We start from the raw sequence: 20,357 nt of genomic DNA, 5'->3' as shown, positions 1-20,357 counted from the left end.
TTGAGTCAGGGTCTCGTTCTGTCACCCAGGCTGGAGTGCAGTGGCACAATCTTGGCTCGCTGCAACCTCCTCCTGCCTCAGCCTCCCAAGTAGCTGGGACTATAGGCACACACCACCATGACCAGTTAATTTTCATATTTTTAGTAGAGATGGGGTTTCCATGTTGGTCAGGCTGGTCTCAAATTCCTGGCCTCAAGTGATCCGCCCACCTTGGCCTCCCAAAGTGCTGGGATTACAGGCGTGAGCCACCATGCCTGGCTATTTTTCCATTGTTTTTTAATTCCGTACTTGTAAAAGTTTAAAAGACATTTGGGAGATTAGGTGATAAAAGATGATAAAATGCCTGTTACCTCCTGTTGCTATCATTTAATAAAAGAAACAAAAAATTAGGAAGGCTCTAACCTTAGCATGAACAGTCCTTCACAAGGAAAGACAACTGGCACCTACACTCACATTTAAAAATGAAAATATTTCAGTTATTTGAAAAAGAAGTTATACAACATTTTCTCATTTTGTACTATTTGGATATAATTGTTTCTTTAATACAAGTCAGTTACAGTAATATATTGGGTAGTGAATTACACAGTAGTTCTTTAAGAATTGCTTTAAGAAGTAATTTCCTACTTCTTTAGGTCAATTGTTTAGTTTTGACCTAAAGAAGTAGGAAATTCGCCCAGGCATGGTGGCTCACGCCTATAATCCTAGCACTTTGGGAGGCCGAGATGGGTGGATCACGAGGTCAGGAGTTCGAGACCAGCCTAACCAACATGGCGAAACCCCGTCTCTACTAAAAATACAAAAATTAGCCAGGCATGGTGGCATGCACCTGGAGTCCCACCTACTCAGGAGGCTGAGGCAGGAGAATCGCTTGAACCCAGGAGGCGGAGGTTGCAGTGAGCCGAGATTGTGCCACTGCACTCCAGCCTGGGCGACAGAGTGAGAATCTGTCTAAAAAATAAAAAAAAGAAGTAGGAAATTCTTTTAGCCATTGTCAAAACTGAGTTTCAAATAGAAATAAATGTTGATGATGGTCTGGGCGTGGCTCACGCCTGTAATCCCAACACTCAGGGAGGCCGAGGCAGGAAGATCGCTTGAGCCCAGGAGTTTGAGACCAGCTTGGGCAACATAGTGAGACCCTATCTCTACAAAAAGAAAAAAAATTTAAGTTAGCCAGGTGTGGTGGTGCATGCCTGTAGTCCCAGCTACTTGGGAGGCTGAGGTGGGAGGATCACTTGAGCCCAGGAGGTTGATGAAAAAGATGGAATCAGTGCTTAAAAGCCATCTTAAAGGCATCTCACACAATTTGGAATGTTTTGGATGTCCCCAGAGAACTGGGAACAATAGCCCAGTGGTCCTTCTGCCTTTTCCGAATATGACTGAGAACAGAGAGTGCAGGGGCAAGCCTGATAACCCATTTGAGCAGCTTCTGAAACAGATCTTCAGGGTTCTCCTACCCTCCTACTGCCCAAGGCAGCTGTGTGTCTTGGGGGCTTCTTTGCAGGAGGCAGAGTGCTCAGTATTGCCTCTGGGAGGGAAGCTGCCAGTCTCCAGCAAGCCTAAGGACGTTTGGAAACCACTCTTCCATTCAATGAAGGCTGCTTTATGTGGCTGCCTCCAAATAAATCAGGGGTTAGAACATAAGCTTCCTCCTGTCATGACTTGACTTAAATACACATCCGTAAGTAGACACATACTTCTGTCTCCCTCCTCTTCCCACCCACCCACAGCTGAGACAGCCCTGGGCAAAACTCCAGCACGCCTGCCTTTCACATACCGCTTCCTATGCTATATTTCCAGAAACTATTTTCTCAAAGAACCTGAACCATTTCACCCCAGAAGAGTCTAAAGCAGGGTTTAGACTGCAAGTTTCTGAACGAAGCTTTAAAGTGGGTTTGTAGCAACATTACAGAATGATCTCCCAAACTGCCTTATAATTGTCATTTTGATCAAAGGGAAACCAGAGAGACATTAGCCAGGAACACAGAGAGTGGGCGAAAAGAAGAGAATCTTTAAGGCCTAATTTCCACTGCCCAGTTTTGAGTTTGAAACACCTGACCCAGCTGTATTATTTTAGACCAGCTCAGTTCACACCTTTTTAAACAGTTTGTACTTCCCTCAGTGTAACAAACAACCCAATCTTCTTCACAGAGAGCCCTTGAAACACAAAGCTTCTCAGTTCACCCTCGGAGGACAGTCATTTTCTGTTCAGTTTTTGCCATGTAGGGAAAAATGATCACAACCCTAGAAATTACCATTGTTGAGTGCCAGTGTCATGCTGGGTGTTAATTGGGGCCTGGGGACAATGGCTACACCTGGACCATGGCAGGTGGGCAAGGAGAGCTGATCTCAGAGCCCAGCTCACAGGTCCCACCCTGCTGCAAAGAGCAGCTCCAAGGAGCTTGGCTCCAGGAGGCTGTGGGGAGTGCATTCCCAATCTCCAGGGTAGTTTTAGTTTTATTTATTTAATTTTTTTATTTATTTATTTTGAGACAGAGTCTCACTCTGTCACCCAGGCTGGAGCACAGTGGTGCGATCTCAACTCACTGCAACCTCCACCTCCTGGGTTCAAGCAATTCTCCTGCCTCAGCCTCCTGAGTAAATGGGATTACAGGTGCCCGCCACCATGCCAGGCTAATTTTTTTTATTTTTAGTAGAGACGGGGTTTCACCATCTTGGCCAGGCTGATCTCGAACTCCTGACCTCATGATCCACCCACTTCGACCTCCCAAAGTGCTGGGATTACAGGCATGAGCCACCGTGCCCGGCCATGATAGTTTTATTTTTAAATCATTAGGCACACAAGACACTTGTGTGTTTCCCGGCATACTCCTAAAACACTTAGGGCAACCTAAGTATAAAGGAATAAGTTTCTCCTTACCTACAAGAAGACACAATGAGCTGTTAAAAGCTAATTTTATGACTATTAAAAAATACATGACTTTAACAATGAATGCAGAGTCACAGATTCCAGCACCTCTGTGGTCCAGACAGATGCTGGAACTACGTGGCAGAGCCAGGTGTAAGACAACGGGTCAGGCCTACACCCTGATATGTGTCCAGTAAGCCAACATCAGTTGTCACTTAGGGCTAGTACTTTGGGATTTGAACATTTCAAGTCCTAAAATAGCCCCCACCTCCACCATGGTTACACCCACCCCCATTTCTGGAACCTCTGCTGTTTTCATTATATCTTTTGAGCACTCTCTTCAAAAGGAAAGAGGGGAAGGAGTAAGAAAAGGTTGGAGGTAGCCGGCATACTGAGATAGTTGTAATGGTTGCATTTTATCAGAGACAGAATGGCAACTGTAAGGGCAGAAAGGGCATGATCCCTTTCCTCCCCATCGTAAGGGTCACAGCCAACACCCCTATCACAAAGATGGGTTAACAAGAGAAAAGCATAACAAATTTATTTGATCATAATTTTACATGACACAAGAACCTTCAGAATAAAGACCCAGAGATACAGGGGAAGCTATTCATTTTTATGCTTAGGTTCAATGAAGAATGGACAGGCCAGCTGTATAGATTGAACAAAAAGGGTGCGGTCTAATGCTTCCAGACTGAGTGGGAAAAACCAGCAAGGCCTGCCTGTTCAGATTCTTCTTGGCCTCTCTGCATAGCATTCTTTCCTCCTGGGGATGGGGCAGGACCCTCTCTGGAATGAGGGTCTTATGACCCACAATCAAACAAGGCAAATCAGAGAATTTCTTTATGGCCAGTTCTTACACAGAAAGGTGTGGAAAGGTTAAAGTAACATTTTCAGGTTTTATGGCTGGTTTTGGGGAAAAGGGATTCTGGATTGTTGTGTGTGTGTTTTTTTTTCTGCACTTTAAAAATGTATTTTTAATTGACAAATAATTATATATATTTATGGGATATGAGGTAATGTTTTGATATATCTACATGGTGGAATGAGTATATCAAGCTAATTAACATATCCATCACCTCAGATACTTATCATTTTATCTAGTGAGAATGTTTAACATCTATTCCTTTAGCAACTCTGAAATGTACAATACATTATTGTTAATACAGTCACCATGCTATGCAACAGATCTTGAAACTTCTCCCATCTAACTGAAACTTTGTACCTTTGACTAATGTCTTCCATTTCCCCATACACCCCCCCACACACACACTTCAGCCTCTGCTAATCACCATTCTTCTCTTTACTTCTGTAAGTCCAACTTTGTATAAGGTCCACATATAAGTAAGATCATGTGGTATTTGTCTTCTGTGCCTGGCTTCTTTCACTTAGCATAATGTCCTTCACGTTCATCTGTGTTGTTGCAAATGACAGAATTTCCTTCTTTATAAAGGCTGAATAGTATTCCACTGTGAATATATACCATATTTTTATCCACTTATACACTGCTGGACACTTAGGTTGATTCCATATCCTGGCTACTAGAAAATGTGTCCCATATTTAAGAACTTGGGAAGCGAAGGCTTGGGAGAGCCAGCGCTCTAAAACATGAAAGGATTTCCTTATGGACTGAAGAGAACACTTATTCTAATTCTTACACAGGTGGACATGGGCTTTCGGGCTGCAGTGAACATAGCAGTTCAGAGATCCCTTTGACATACTGATTTCATTTCTTTTGGATCTATATCCAGATGTGGGATTACTGGATTCTATGGTAATTCTATTTTTAGTTTTTTTTTTTTTTTTTTGAGGAATCACCATACTGTTCTTCATAACGGCCATAATAATTTTTATTCCCACCAAGAGTGTGCAAGTGTTCCTTTTTCTCCACATCATTACCAATACTTTTATCTTTCATCTTGTTGATAATAAACCTCACATTCTAACAAGTATGAGGTGATATCTCATTGTGATTTTAATTTGTATTACTCTGGTCATTAATGATGTAAATTAATAATCACAAACCTGTTGCCCTTTTGTATGTCTTCTTTTAAGAAATATCTATTCAAGTCCTATGACCTGCCTTGGGGAGGAGAGGGTCTAGTTTCTGTGGCTTTCCTTGAGGGCTGAGGGGGTTGGAGAATGAGGGGTGAGAGACAGGAGGGCAGAAGATCGAAAGAAACTTTGCTTTTGAGGCTGCATTTGAAGCCTTCACTTTGGGATATCATTTACTGAACCCAATACAACCCAAAGCTTTGCTGTAATGGAGGGATTTTAGGCATAGGTAGCAGATGCCAGGGGAGTGGGTGACTTCTCTTGGGATGGGAGGGCATATTTATTTGCTCCCCTAAATTCTCTGTATAATCACCAGCCACCTATTCTGCTTAAAATACTTAACTTCCAAAGTGTGGTTTTCCAGTGCTTCTCAACTTTAAGCATGCACAAAAATCACCTGGAGGGCTTTCGAACACAAAAATTACAGATCTCCTGTGATTCTGCAGGAATGGGGTAGGGCCTATGACTTGCATCTCTAACAGATTTGTCAAGGAGGATTGCTGGTCCATGGACCACACTTTGAAGAGCCCCTGATTAGGGGAGTTGGAAATTGTTTACAACTAGATGATTAGGAGCATCTCTTTAATGGACTCATCTCGCACTCTCTCTCTCTCTCTCTCTACTCCTCCTTCTGCCCTTCCTTGGCTAGAATCTCACATGTTTGATTCCAGACAATTGAAAAAGGGGGCAGGCGGAAGCAGACAGCATCACATTCCATTCTGGAATGCTGCAGCTCATCAGCAACTTTCACTGGACAGGGAGATGGTGGCCCAGCTGAGACCTATCAACAAAACAACTAAGGTCAGGGAGCATTTCTTGTGGGAAGCTTGCTACTACCAGTGGCTTCTTCCAGAAAGACTGGGCTCTATATATATCTTCAAAAATATTTTAAGCCTTCTTTCAAAAAATCAAAACCGTGGGCAGGCAAGAGAAAAGGCAGAATGTCTTCTTGTTTCTAAGAAGTCATCATCTTCTCATATTGACCAGAGAGCTGGGAAAGAGGAAGTATGTTTCTAGGAAACTCCTACAAACAACAAAATAATGAACTGAATAAAGGACTATAGTGTCCCAGGCCTGGGTAGTGGGGAGGCACCGTTCCTGCCCTGGAAAGTGGCTGTCAGTCAGGACAGAAAACTCTTGTCAAATAAAAAGGGGGTATATGTGTTCCCCTCATTGGCTTCCCAAGGCACAGGAACCTTGTTTTCCATATCTTCAGGATACTTCACAATGCCTATGCAGTCTGGGCCATTTGCCATTAGCTGACATATTCAGGGCTGAATGACCTCCTGAGAAAGATGTATATCTGAGGCCACCTGATACGAGCCCCTCCAAGGGCATTCCTGAGGGGGGGGTCACTGAGCCTTTGTTTGAAAGCCCCCAGAGACGAAGATCTTACAACTTCACAATGAGGGCCACCTCTTAGAACATTCTTGGATATGTTAAACTGAAAGCCCATGTCCACTTGTGCAAGAATTAGAATAAGGGTTCTCTTTAGTCCATAAGGAAATCCTTTCATGTTTTAGAGGGTTGGCCCTCCCCAAGCCCTCCCTGCCCCAGTTCCTAAATATGGAACACATTTTCTAGTTCTCTCTCCTTACTGGTTTCCCTGTTTTGATTCCCCTTCTCAACCATGCGGCCCTAGAAGTGAACACCAAGGGCTCACAGAATCACAGAACATCAGAGCAATATAGGTCCAGCCAGTTGTTTTGCAGTCAAGAAACACACAAGGGTACTGGAATATCCAGCCCATGGTCCTAGGCCTATGGCAAGGCTGGCTCCTAGCTCCAGGCCCAATAGAAACCCAAATCCTGCCCTTCTGCAAGGGGCCCTGCCTGACTCATGCACTGCAAGGGAGTTGCCTACAGTCTGGTTCTGGATACCAGCTTTTCATAACAGGGCTCTGAAAGGCATTAAACTTCTAAAGGCCTCATTCTCCTGTTGACTCAATTGACCCTCCCAACGCCAAACCTCCTAAGATATTTTCCACGTGAACTATTTTGCACAGTTGATTTCTGTAGCATATAATTACCTCCATTCAATTTTGTCCATTTGTCCAGCCTATCAAAATCATTTTAATTCCTCAATCTGCCATCCAGGCCGGGTGTCGTGGCTCATGCCTGTAATCCCAGCACTTTGGGAGGCCAAGGCAGACAGATCACCTGAGGTCAGGAGTTTGAGACCAGCCTGGCCAACACAGCAAAACCCTGTCTCTACTAAAATACAAAAATTAGCCAGGCATGGTGGTGCATGCCTGTAATCCCAGCTACTTGGGAGGCTGAGGCAGAAGAATCGTTTGAACGCAGGAGGCAGAGGTTGCAGTGAGCTGAGATTGCACCATTGCACTCTAGCCTGGGTGACAGAGCAAGACTCTGTTTCAAAAAAAAAAAAAAAAATCTGCCATCCAGTGATACACTATGGCTTTGGCTTCAGAAGAAGGGGAGAGAAATCATAAGTGTCTACATTGCAGGAGCTGAATTATAAGAAAACTGGAAATGCCAATGAGTTTTCTCTCTCTGAAACAATGGTGGAAAGAGCTAAGAATGGACTCCCTCTCTTTTGATCCAGCAAGCATATATTCTTTGAGGGAGCCCCTCTCCCTCTCCCAGATAGTTCCGATGGGCTGCAAATCACAGAACTCTACTCTGAACAAAAGAGTTGGTTCTGCTCAGGCTAGATTGACTGCAGCCACCCTCCCAGGAACATGGAATTTGAACGTGGAATCTGACACACATGACAGAAAGTGGCTGGAACTGAATCATGCCTGGAGCTAACCCCAAGTTCCTGCTACTGAGACCCATCTGTCATGGGCTTGGCCACATCGTTTTTCCTCTGATTCTGCAACCTTCCCTCTATGTTTTCAAGTTAAAATGGGTTAAAAAGAATTTGTACTAGATCTGAAAAGCGGAAGTGACTCAGCATCCGTTATTTTCCGCAGCTCCTTTCGGGTAAGAGCAGCAAGAGATACGTGCTGAACTGCCAGCAGGTTCAGGCTCATCTCTCTACTCTGCTTAGGTCAGGTTTCCCCTGACTGCCAGGTCTGTAGACCAACAGCAAGGCCACCTCCAGACAAAGTCACTGACTTTGTGACTAGTTAGTGGCAGTAATCCTCCTTAGACTTCTTCCCCAGCTCCTCTTCATGGTTCCCGTCTAGCACTAGCTGTAACTGGCTCCCTGATGATCCTGTAAGCTTCAACATGTCCACCCACATCAGTGCTTCAAGAGGCCTGGTTAATGACTTTTCTCTGAATCTCTTACTCCTCTTGCTGAACCTCTCTTCCTTAGCTCCTCCTACAACTTTGTGAGGTCAAATTCCTACTACATCTCTTATTCCATAATAATCATTACAACTTTCTCCCTTCATTGAACCCTAACTGACACACTACCCAATGTCTTCCCAACATATTTCTTTTTCTTGCTAACTTTTGTCACAATTGTTTTCTGTTGCTTGCAACCAGATAACCCTGGTTGAGGACTGTTAACACTATAACTCAGGTAACCATGGCTAACATGAGCCATAATGGACTGGCCTGGGCTGGGCATGTTGCCAACAATGATTTAGTAGGGAAATGGATTCCAAGTTCTAGAGAACAAATAAGACTGTGGACTGCCTGTGTAAGCCCCAAGGAACCTGAGTATGGAGTTTATAATTAAAGTTCAGAAGCAGTATTTCTAATTCTTTCTCACAGTGTTTTAATTACGGTCTCATTGCACGGGAGAAGTGTAGAATGAAAAAGAACTGTAGGTGAAGGATTTGCTCCTGGGGAGGTAGAGAGGGTCTTTTGTGACATTCCTCCAGAAAGTTATTCCCTGCTTCTAAATGGTGTGCTTTCCCACATAGTATAGTCTCTTAATAGTCAAGAGTCAGTCAAGAACAATCTGCAGATTCAATTGGACCCCAACAGAAGATTTCACTCAAGTAAAAGTCACACGCTCACCCTTGAGGGAGAGAGGAAGGGTGTTCCTCAATTAGCAGCTCTGATCTGGATGGTTACACCTGGAACGACCATCAACAGGCGAGGACCAGCCCTTGGTGTAAGTGGAGTAGATGCCACAAATGCAATATTACTTAAGGGGCACCCACAAGACACCCCAATAACCTGCCAATACCCTGGAAATGCCTTCAAAAGACTCACTCATTCAGACTGAATGTTGGGATCATGATGTCAAGAGTATTTTTCCCAGGAGTTAGAATGATGCCATAGGAGCCACAGTCTGCTAGGAGTTACTTCATGCTAACCTGGTGAAAGAAAACCATTTTCCTTCACCATGGTAACATTCTTTCTCAAGCATGCCTCTCCTTCTCTTTTGTACTACCTCTTCCAGAGGCTTTGATAGTTTAACAAAAAATGATGCTGCCTCCAAGGCCAAGCTCTTCTGACAGAGACTTCAGGCACTGAGAGCAGCCAAAGCGAGCATTTTAGTAGTACCCTTTGCTGGCTCCCATAGCTATTCCTGCAAAACTTATTTTCCTACAGGGCCCTGATGGTTGGGGAGTTTGGTATCTTTCTTCACAAAGATACCAAAGGTCTTGGCTTTTCTCTGTCCTCTATGCATGGTCATTTATAAGGGAGGGGAACCCAACTAAAGCCACATCAAGGAAAATGCAACTTATGAATTAATGGAACTCAAAAGTCCAGAGGTATGTCTGAATTCCAGTCTAGCTAGATCCAGGTTTCAAGGAGATTCCAGTATCTGCTCCTTTCTCACCATCTTTCTGCCCTGTTTCTCTTTGGGGTGAATTTCTTTTCATGCACTCTTTCTGGCAAAGATGAGTCTAGGAGCTCCTTTGGAGGTTGTAATTTACAGAGCATCTCAGAGAAGTGAGAGGCCCTTTGTCTCCCACAAACTACATCAACCCCAGAAAAGGTCTGATTGGCTGGGTTACACGGTCAATGTTCTGATTAGCCAGCTTGAAATTATGTTTCCACCCTTAGGCTGACAAGCCCCTCCAGCAGCACAGGGCACAGGGGAGAAGCAGGAACCAAAAGGAAGGACCTGAACTGTCAGAGTAAGAATAGATGAGCCCTTGTGACCAGAGAGACTGGCCTGATTTAGAACAACAGTGTCATTATCTTTTTTCCTAATTAGCTGTGGAGTTTGGGATTAGTCAATCAATGTACCCTAGAGGCTCCAGACATTTGTTTTGTGTCAAAGCTATGGGCATTTGAAGATTTCCAGTGAAACAGCTTGGCTTTCAGCCTTCCTGGCTTTGACCATAATTGAAAACTGACAAGCAGAAGCCTTTTTAAACAACTTGCATTCATTATGGAATTACTCTACATAAGAGGATTACACAGTACAAAATTGTGTAATCTATCTAGGCTAAACATGCTTATCAATATCCATCCCATCCCCGCCCCCAATCGTACCTCCCTCGCCAACACATTTCTTTGGGGTAGGGATAGGAGACCACTGTACTTTAGCCTCTGTGATGATCCAATAGTTACCTTGAGAGTGTGGACACTCGATCACTTCCTGGCAGCAACCTAAGCATCATAGACTGAATTCTTCCCAGGACTCTCACTGGAGTGAAGTCCAGAATCTGCAGCCCACAACTCGACTTTCACATGTTCAGAGAGCAGAGGGACAGCAGTCACCACTGAAGGGGAAGCAAGTGCCACGGAACTATGAAACCTCCAGGTTTATACTAATCTAGTGGGAAGCTTTCTCTCTGGGATTGGTTCCCCTAGGGATGTTTCTGTCCCTACCCTTGCTCTATGAAAATCAGTGAACCCAAAGTTGTTGGTTCTAGAACTGATTCATGTATATGCTGGTCCTGCTACCTCAACCATTTGCCTATAGGTTGTATGGATTAGGCAGCCCTATGCTGCTGATTCTTATCAGATGTGGTGGCCCTCATATGGACATTGGTAACTTTGAGTGCTGATGTTGATAAGATGCCATGGCCAGAATTGGAGCTGAGATCATTGTCCATATACTCACAAACTATGACTTGCTTTCTGTGATGTTAAGCTCTGGGTAAATTCAGCTTCCAAACTGACAAACTCAGGATATAGAGGACAGTGAAAATACTCTGCGTGATACTATAATGATGAATGCATCTCATTATACATTTGTCCAAACCCAGAGTGTACAACACCAAGAGTGAACCTGAATGTGAACCATGGACTTTGGGTGATCATGATGTATCGATGTAGGTTTATCTATTGTAACAAATGTACCACTCTGGTAGGGGATGTGGATAACGGAGGAAGCTATGTGGATAATGGGGGAGGGGCAGGAGACATAGGGGAAATCTCTGTTCCTTCTGCTTACTTTTGCTTTGAACCTAAAACTGCTCTAAAAAAATAGAGTCTTCAAAACAAAATCTTAGTAGCTTAAAACAACCATTTATTACTGCTTACCACTCTCTGGGCTAGCTAGGTGGTTCTGCTGATCTGAGCTAGGTCAGCTGATCATGCATTTGCCATCCACTGTGGGCTGGGAATGGCTTTGCTGATCTCGGCTGGGCTTTCTCACCTGCCTGGGGCCTGGCCCCATTCTCTGTTCTCTCATTCTCCAGCTGTCTGTCCTGGCTTGTTCATAGGGTGGTGGCAAGCTTCCAAAAGTGAGACTGCAGGCTCATAAGGCTTCTTGAGGCTTAGGCTGGGCCTGGCATGCCATCCCTTTCACTGCATTCAATTAGCCACAGCAATCCAGGCCAGCCCAGATTCAAGGGCAGGGAAAAGAGATTCTATGTCTTGAAGGATGAAGTGCCAAGTTACATTGCAAATGGTGTAGTAGAGAACCATTTCTACAAGCAACATCCAATAAAAGTTTAGGATGTTTAGAATGTTATTGAAGACACACTTTGTTAAAAGACGGCAGAGTCATCGTAAGGAACAGGCCTGTCTTTCACAGTCTTTCTCTCTCCAGTTTGTTGGCCACAGGCCTGAGGCTGGCTGGGTAACAGTACTTGTTTCTTTGTTTTTCTCTTTCTAGGTAAGTTCCAAGGTCTAGATTTGGGAAGAGAGAAGGCTCTACTTTGACCTCAAATTTCATGCAACTTCTTTAATTTGCCTGATACCAGAGAGTTCTGAATTTGGTGGCCTATTGGGTCTTTCCTAGCCATTGATAATGTGAATACTTTGGATTTCATTTGTTTCATTGCCCCCCATCTTGAGAGCCCAAATGAGAGAGTGGATGATTCTTGGGCCCTTACCCCCAAATGTTATTAAAATTGTTTATCATCTGTCTTATCTCATCTGTAAGGACAGGAACCACATCTGCCTTGATTACCGCTATATCCCCAGCACCTAGCATACAGTGGCTGCTCAATAAATATATGCTAACTAATAAACAAACTTGGCCAAAAATGCATGCTCCAATTTTGTTTTCCCTCTCAACGGTGACACGTTGACAAACATTAGAGGCAAAGTGGAAATCAAAGCCATACCTTGCTTCTGCCAAAAATATTTTGCAAAGCTTCCCTTGCCAGAGAACCCCATGTGGGAGTTTTCTCACAAAGCAATAAATAACAATTTACACCCAGCCTCCACAGGCACATTTCATTTTACTGGCTAAATATAAATGGGTAACCACAGACTTCATCAAGGAGAACCACGCTGTGCCTTTCCATCTTCCCTGAGCTGGGCTCTGCCCCCTGCTCTTCCTGCCTCCTCCTTCCCCAGAAACAGCCCCCACGGGACCAACCACCCAGAGTCCTGGGGCTGAGGAAGGAGTAGTTCTGTCAACTGTTAATATGCTGTTGCTTTATCGCATCTTGAGGATAACATCATTCCTTAAGAGAAGGGTTATGTCTCAGAGGATCCCTCAGGGATGCCTGAAATTCTGAGTCCCCAGAAATTATGCAGAGCAGAAGATTAGCATTGCCCATGAGACACCATTGCTACATAGTGAAGAGAAAACTCCTGTTGCAGCTTTGGTGACTACTCCTCTCCTGTCACCTCCTGAAAGCATGTCCTTTGTCTTTCAAATTTTAGCTTTGGAGATTTCTCTTTAGGGAAGTTCCCCATGACCACCCCTTTCCCCATGTGGGGAAGCATCATGTGCACCCCTTTGCCCACGACCTTGACACATGACTCTTAGAATTTGTGGTGGGGTGGGCCGGGTGCAGTGGCTCACGCCTGTAATCCCACCACTTTGGGAGGCCGAGGAGGGCAGATCATGAGGTCAGGAGATCAAGACCATCCTGGCTGAGACAGTGAAACCCCGTCTCCACTAAAAATACAAAAAATTAGCCGGGCGTGGTGGTGGGCGCCTGTAGTCCCAGCTACTCGGGAGGCTGAGGCAGGAGAATGGCGTGAATCCGGGTGGCGGAGATTGCAGTGAGCTGAGATCATGCCACTGCACTCCAGCCTGGGCGACAGAGTGAGACTCCGTCTCAAAAAAAAAAAAAAAAAAGGAATTTGTGGTGGGGTGTTTGTGTCCCCCACCAGGCTTTGAGAACATCATGGGAAGTCATGTGTTATTTACCTTTGGACTGCCAGAGCCTAACACATAGCAGACCCTCTGCAAACTGTTCTGAATGAATGAATGAATGCACAAATGAATGAATACCCTGCCTCATGTTCTTTGTCCCCATTATGTTGTTTAGTTATCACTGCAAGTCTACAAATAGGAATGGTTACCCCCATGTACAGAAAACAACTGAGATGAAAGATAGCAGTTCAAGTCATTGGCAAGGCTGGAATTTGAGCCCTGAGTAGTCTCACTTTGAAACCCATCCTTCTTCCCATCCCTCAAGAGATCTTCAAGCCAATTAAAAGTGTTATGGCCCCAAATCGCACCCAGTAGACAGTTTTATGGCCCCAAATCCCACCCAGTGGACAGTATTGGTCTGCTATGGTGTTGTCTGAAAATCTGTTGGAAAAACTGGGAAGAAGAGAAGTGAAGAAGATAGGGAGGGATTATAGATAGGTGAGGACTAAGTTCTCTCGCTACTTGTAAGTTTATGTTAAAATGCAAATCTTGATTGGGCCTAAAAGGAAAGCTAATTATTAAAGCACAGCCAGCCACAGTGACTGATCTTATTCCCACAGACTCCTTCCACATAGTCTGCAAGCACCATGACGTCTCAAGAGCATGAGCCAAGATTCTGAGGAATAATAGCAAAACCTAGTGTAGACCAAGTAGACCCCTGCCACTTCTCCCTCCCTTGCCTGTGGCAGACATCTGTAATTGATCACAGCACTGACCTTGGATGAGGCCTCAGAACACTTCTCAATACAGTGCTTTAAGCAGACTCTGCTCACCTGCTAGAATATCATGCCAGACAAAATCTTCCTGCCACTCCTGCTGTGAAACACACATTGTCTTAAGAATTCAGGTGTCTGACCTAAGTGTCTATCAATGGATGACTGAATAAAGATAATGTGGTATATATACACAATGCAATACTATTCAGCCATAAAAAGAGACTGAAATTGACCAGGCAGAGTGGCTCACACTGTAATCCCAGCACTCTGGGAGGCCAAGGTGGGAGGATCACTTGAACCCAGGAGTTCAAGACCAGCCGGGGAAACATAGTGAGACCTCATCTCTACAAAATTAGCCAGATATGATGGTATACACCTGTAGTCCCAGCTACTTGAGAGGCTGACGTGGGAGGATCAATTGAGCCCAGGGGGTTGAGGCTGCAGTGAGTCAAAGTCACAACACTGCATTCCATCCTGGGTGACAGAACAAGACCCTGTCTCAAAAATTTAAAAAAAAATGAAATTATATATTTTCCAGCAACATGGATGAAAACTGGATGTCATTATCTTAAGTAAAATAAGCCAGAACCAGAAAGTCACATATCACATGTTCTGACTCATAAGTGAGTACTAAAAAACAAATGTGTATGCATGGACAGACAGAGTGGAATGACAGAAAATGGAGACTTGGAAGGGTGAGGGGTTAAGGGAAGAGATATTGAGAAATTACCTAACGGGTGTTTTTCAGGTGAGGGATACCCTAAGAGCCCTGACTTGACCACTATGCAATCTATGCCTGCAACAAAATTGCACTGTATCCTCATAAATTTATACAAAATTTTTAAGAATTGAGGTGTCTCCTGTCCCATGACTGCATAATCAGAGACAAGTAACTTACCCTATCTGGCATCATTGTTTTCATACATAAAATGGAGTTTATAATGTCTGTGCCAAAATTGATTCAGGGAAGTAGATGGCCTCAAACTGCAAAAAATGACCATGTATGCAAGGTTGAATGAGTCTATAGTATTCTGGAAAATGAGACTGACATCATTTGCATAAAACATTTACTAGAAAGTTGATAATGGTATCAAATCTACAAAGAAAAAAAGATGGGAAGAAATATCAAAAACACAAGCAGGGGAAAAACTGCTAGAGAAGTAGAAGTTCTAGGGACCGCCAGGCTGACATTAACAGACAAAAAGAGTGAGTGAGGGTTCTGAGGGTCCGGAAGAATTTGCCAGTTATTGGGGGACAGGTCATATTTGGGGGACAGGTCATATTTGGGAGACAGGTCATATTTGGGGGACAGGTCATATTTGGGGGACAGGTCGTATTTGGGGGACAGGTCGTATTTGGCAGGGAAGGTGAATTTGCTTGCTAGTGCTGCTGTAACAATGTACCATAACCTGGGGGGCTTAAACCACAGAAATTTTTCATCTCTCAGTTCTGGAGGCTAGAGGTTCAAGATCAAAGTATCAGCAGGGTTGGTTCCATCTGAGGGCTGTGAGGAAGAATCTGTTCCATGTTTCTCCCCTGGCTTCTGGTGTTTTGCCAGCAACCTTTGGCCCTCCTTGGCTTGTAAAAGCATCGCCCACATCTTTATCTTCACTTGACATTCTCCATGTGTGTATCTGTATCCAAATTTCCCCTTTCTATAAGGACATCAGACATATTGCATTAGGGCCAACCCTAATGACCTCGTCTTAATTTGATTGTATCTGCAAAGACCCTATTTCCAAATCAGGTGATATTCCAAGGTACTGAAGGTTAGGATTTCAACATATGAATTAGGGAGTGTATTAATCAGGGTTCTCTGTGGAATAGGACTGCTAGGATAGAGGTAAATATGAAGGGGAGTTTATTAAGAGAATTGACTCACACGATCACAAGGTAAAGTCCCACAATAGGCCATCTGCAAGCTGAGGAGCAAAGAAGCCAGTTTGAGTCCTAAAACCTCAAAAGTAGGGAAGCCAACAGTGCAGCCTTCAGTCTGTGGCCAAAGGCCCAAGAGCCCCTGGCAAACCACTGGCATAAGTCCCAGAGTCCAAAAGCTGAAGAAGTTGGAGTCTGATGTTTGAGGGCAGGAAGCATCCAGCACAGGAGAGGGATGAAGGCTGGAAGACTCAGTAAGTCCGTTTTTCCCACCTCTTCTGCTTGCTTTATTCTAGCCATGCTGGTGGTTGATTAGACGGTGCCCACCTACACTGAGTGAGAGTGGGTCTGCCTCTTCCAGTCCACTGACTCAAACGTTAATCTCCTTTGGAAACACCCTCAGACACACCCAGAAACAATACTTTGCATCCTTCAATCCAATCAAGTTGACACTCACTATTAACCATCATGGGGGGAACACAATTCAACCCATATCAGGGGACTGTAGACAGAACCACTTAGCATTTGGACCCTCCTTTTCCCCTGTCTGTGCCAAGTACCAGGAAAAGGCAACTACACCTGAACCAAAGCAGGAAATTGCACACGAGAGCCAGAGAAACACAAAGGCCCAGGTGGCTACTGACTCCTCAGAGGAAGGGGAGAGGCCCACTCTCATGAAACAAACTTTGGCAGATTCCACACAGAAATGACTCCAATCTGCCTTAACCCACAATCACCAGTGGAAGCCTATTAATCACAGGAACCATTTTAGAAAATTAAAACCAGCCATTTAATGTTAATAATGGATTCAGATAAGCAGGGATTACTCCAGGCATGCAATGATGTTTCAACGGTTGAAAATCTATTAATGTAATTATATAATATACTAAGAGTAGGAGAGAGTATCTATAGATATCTCAGTAGATGCATGTGATCAATTGCATTCTTCCCAGTTTTTCATTCTCACCCCGTCCACCCTTTTTGCTACATCCTTTGAGTTTCTTCCAACAGAAGCAGAGTAACCTCCCCCAATTTCACTGCTGTTGGGCTTAGCCACGGAACTTGCTTTAGCCTGTGGAAATTGGAACTAAGAGTGTCAGTGTGCCAGTTCCAAGCCTTGGCTTCATGAGATATCATTTGCTTCCACTTGTTCCCTCTTGTACTTCTGCTATCACACCCCGTCTCGACCACTGGTCCAAGGAAGATGAGACATTTGAAACAGCCCTAGATTCAACCTAAACTTAGAATCAAGCTAGATTAGCCAAACCTAGCCACACTACAAAAGTATGAGTGAGAAAAATAATTATTGTATCAAACCTAAATGTAGGCGATATGGTTTGCATCTGTGTCCCTGCCCAAATATCATCTCGAATTGTAATCCCCAGTGTTGAAGGTTGGGGCCTGGTGGGAGGTATTTGGATCATGGGCCTGGTTTCTAATGCTGTTCCCCATAATGCTGTTCTCCTGATAGAGTTCTCATGAGTTCTGGTTGTTTTCAAGTGTGTAGTACCTCCCCCTCGCTCTCCCTCCTGCTCTGGTCATGTGAAGTGACTCACTCCCACTTCGCCTTCCACCATGATTGTAAGTTCTCTGAAGCCCCCACAGAAGCCTAGAAGACTCTGCCATCCTTTCTGTACCCAATTAAGCCTCTTTTCTTGATAAATTACCCAGTCTCCACTATTTCATAGTAATGTGAGAATGGACTAGTACAGAAGTGGTCATTACACGATATTACAGTGGCAATAGTTGACTGATGCAATGAAAACACATTTGGTAAAATTCAACGCCTGCATGGCTTAAAACACTGTCATACAACTACTGGCAAACTGTGGTAAGCTAATAGTAGGAAAATGCTTCCTTAATTTAAAAAAGAAAAAAGTTTCTACAAGAAACCTGAAGCAAGCATCATACTGAAAGGTAAAACATTAGAATTAGTCACATAAAAGTCAGGAACAAGACCAAGATGCCAACTTCCAGGGATATATTTTTCAAAAATTAGTCCTAGGCAATGAATAAAATAAGAAAAAATAAGACGTATAAATATTGCAAGAAAAGAGACAAAAACGTTCTGATTTACAGGCATAGAGTTGTCCATCTAAAAAATACAACTCAACCAAAAAAGCAGAGCCTGAACAAGCTTGGGTGCAGGTGGTTTATTTTGGAGGGGATCCCAGGAAGCAGGACTTGGGAAGAAGGAGGATGGGTTTGGGAAGAAAGAAAAGCCACATAAATTTGTGGCCTGGTGTTGAGGTTGATCTTGTGGGAATGGGACTCCCTTCCACCAGGACCCTGACACACATGCAGAAATCTCCCAGACTGTCCACCCAAAGGACAGGAGGTAGGAGCACTACGCTTTCAGTTTCTGATCCCTGCTGGTCAAGGGTTACTCTGGGGAACCCTGACTCCCCTGAACATCTGGGTTGCTCTTGCCCATGGGATAAGGGGTTTCCAAGGTTCTGTCAAAAGTCAGCATGGATGAATGTTTTAGGAAATGTTCCTGAGGGGCTGCAACACAGCCCGGAGAAGTTTGCACAGGGCCTGGGAACAGGAATTAAGGCAGTGACAGCATGCACAGGAGCCTAGGCCACAGGGAGACCCTGGGGAGCAGGGCTCAGGCAGCTGGGGAAACAGTGAAGAAAGAGGATGTTTGGGAGAATGGAGCAGGGAGAAGAAGGGCAAGCCCCCAGAAACAAGAAAGGCCACAAAGACTGCCTCTGGCATCATCTTCTTCTGTCCACTCTGGTCCTCCTGCCCTCCCGCCCCACCCCCACCCCCTGCTGAGGCTCAGGCATTTGGCCAAAATTCCCACCCTCTCCCCTTCTGGCTCCCACTTCACCTCACATTCCAACAAGAGCTCAGTCTGGTACAGAAATGCAATCCTCGCTTTTGGGCACAGGTATCGCAAAATCAGAGGCCTCCTTTAAAATCCTCAAATTTGTGTTTTGATTTGTTGACAAAGATAACTGGAGTTCCTTGCAGCCAACATAAACTAACAGCAAGCCCTCCTGGAGGGAAATCCTTCTCTAATCCCCCAAGCCCAGTCTCAGCGGTTCTCATGCAGCCTTCCCGGAGAAAGGTCTTGGGCGGGGAGTCTTGGTTCTAGCCCCAGCTGCAAACGGCCCCTTGGCTTGGTGACCCAGGGATAGTTACTTATCCTCCCTTGGCCACCATTTCCCAGCTGTGAAGTGAGAATAAGAATAAGACAACACAGGCCAGCCCCTTCCTGTCCCACAGGGCTTGTGCAAAAAGTACACAGTCCTGGAGTTTGAAAGCAAAGTACTCAATGGGAAACCACAGCTTATTTCAATTCACCATTTTCAATTCAAAAACATTGACTGGTGCCTACCTTACGTTAGGTTATGTGCTAAGCATTGTGGGAGATTCTCACCCAACCAGGAGTCTGTCAACTCCCCTCTGTTCACCTGAACAGTTACCTTCATCCTCACTCAACCTCTACCTACCCCCATCCTTGCTACTAGCTCTAACCTGCATCCTTGACTGCATTCTGCCCCACCCCCCACCAGAAACTCACCCTGCCTTTCTTTCCATCAGCGTCTCCCTCTGTACCAGCTCTTACCTTTTACCCCTCAATACTCTCATATTTTTCTCATTCTGGAGAAAAAGACACCTTTTTCTTTGTCAAGTGTCACCCCAGTATTGTCAACCAAGCCACAATTTCAGCTCTCAACTTGATATGAACAATGAGACTTTTTCTGTAAGGGGTCAGATAGTAAATACTTGAGGCTTTGCAGGCCATATGTTCTCTGCCACAACTACTCAACTCTGTCATTGCAGTGCGTATTAGTAAGGGCTCTCTAGAGGGACAGAACTAACAGGATAGATGTATATATAAAGGGGAGTTTATTAAGGAGTATTGACTCACATGATCACAAGGCGTGAGGTTCCACAATAGGCCGTCTGCAAGCTGAGGAGCAAGGAAGCCAATATGAGTCCCAACACCTCAAAAGTAGGGAAGCCGACAGTGCGGCCTTCAGTCTGTGGTCAAAGGTCCAAGAGTCCCAAAGCCGAAGAACTTGGAGCCCGATGTTCGAGGGCAGGAAGCAACCAGTACGGGAGAAAGACGGAGGCCAGAAGACTCAGCCAGTCTAGTCTTTCCACGTTCTTCTGTCTGCTTTTTATTCTGGTCACGCCAGCAGCTGATTAGATGGTGCCCACCCAAAATTGAGGGTGGGTCTGCCTCTCCCAGTCCACTGACTCAAATGTTAATCTCCTTTGGCAACACCCTCACAGACACACCCAGGAACAATACTTCGCATCCTTCAGTCCAATCAAATTCACACTCAATATTAACCACTACATAGTGCAAACACAGCCACTGACAATTCATAAACACATAAACATGCTGTGTTCCAACAAAGCTTTACAAACACAGCCTGGATTTG

Source organism: Gorilla gorilla, chromosome 21 (genome assembly GCF_029281585.2).
Source record: "Gorilla gorilla gorilla isolate KB3781 chromosome 21, NHGRI_mGorGor1-v2.1_pri, whole genome shotgun sequence".
Classification (NCBI taxonomy): Eukaryota; Metazoa; Chordata; class Mammalia; order Primates; family Hominidae; genus Gorilla; species Gorilla gorilla.
The sequence above is the reverse complement of the archived record's forward strand: the minus strand, read 5'-3'. Positions refer to the sequence as shown.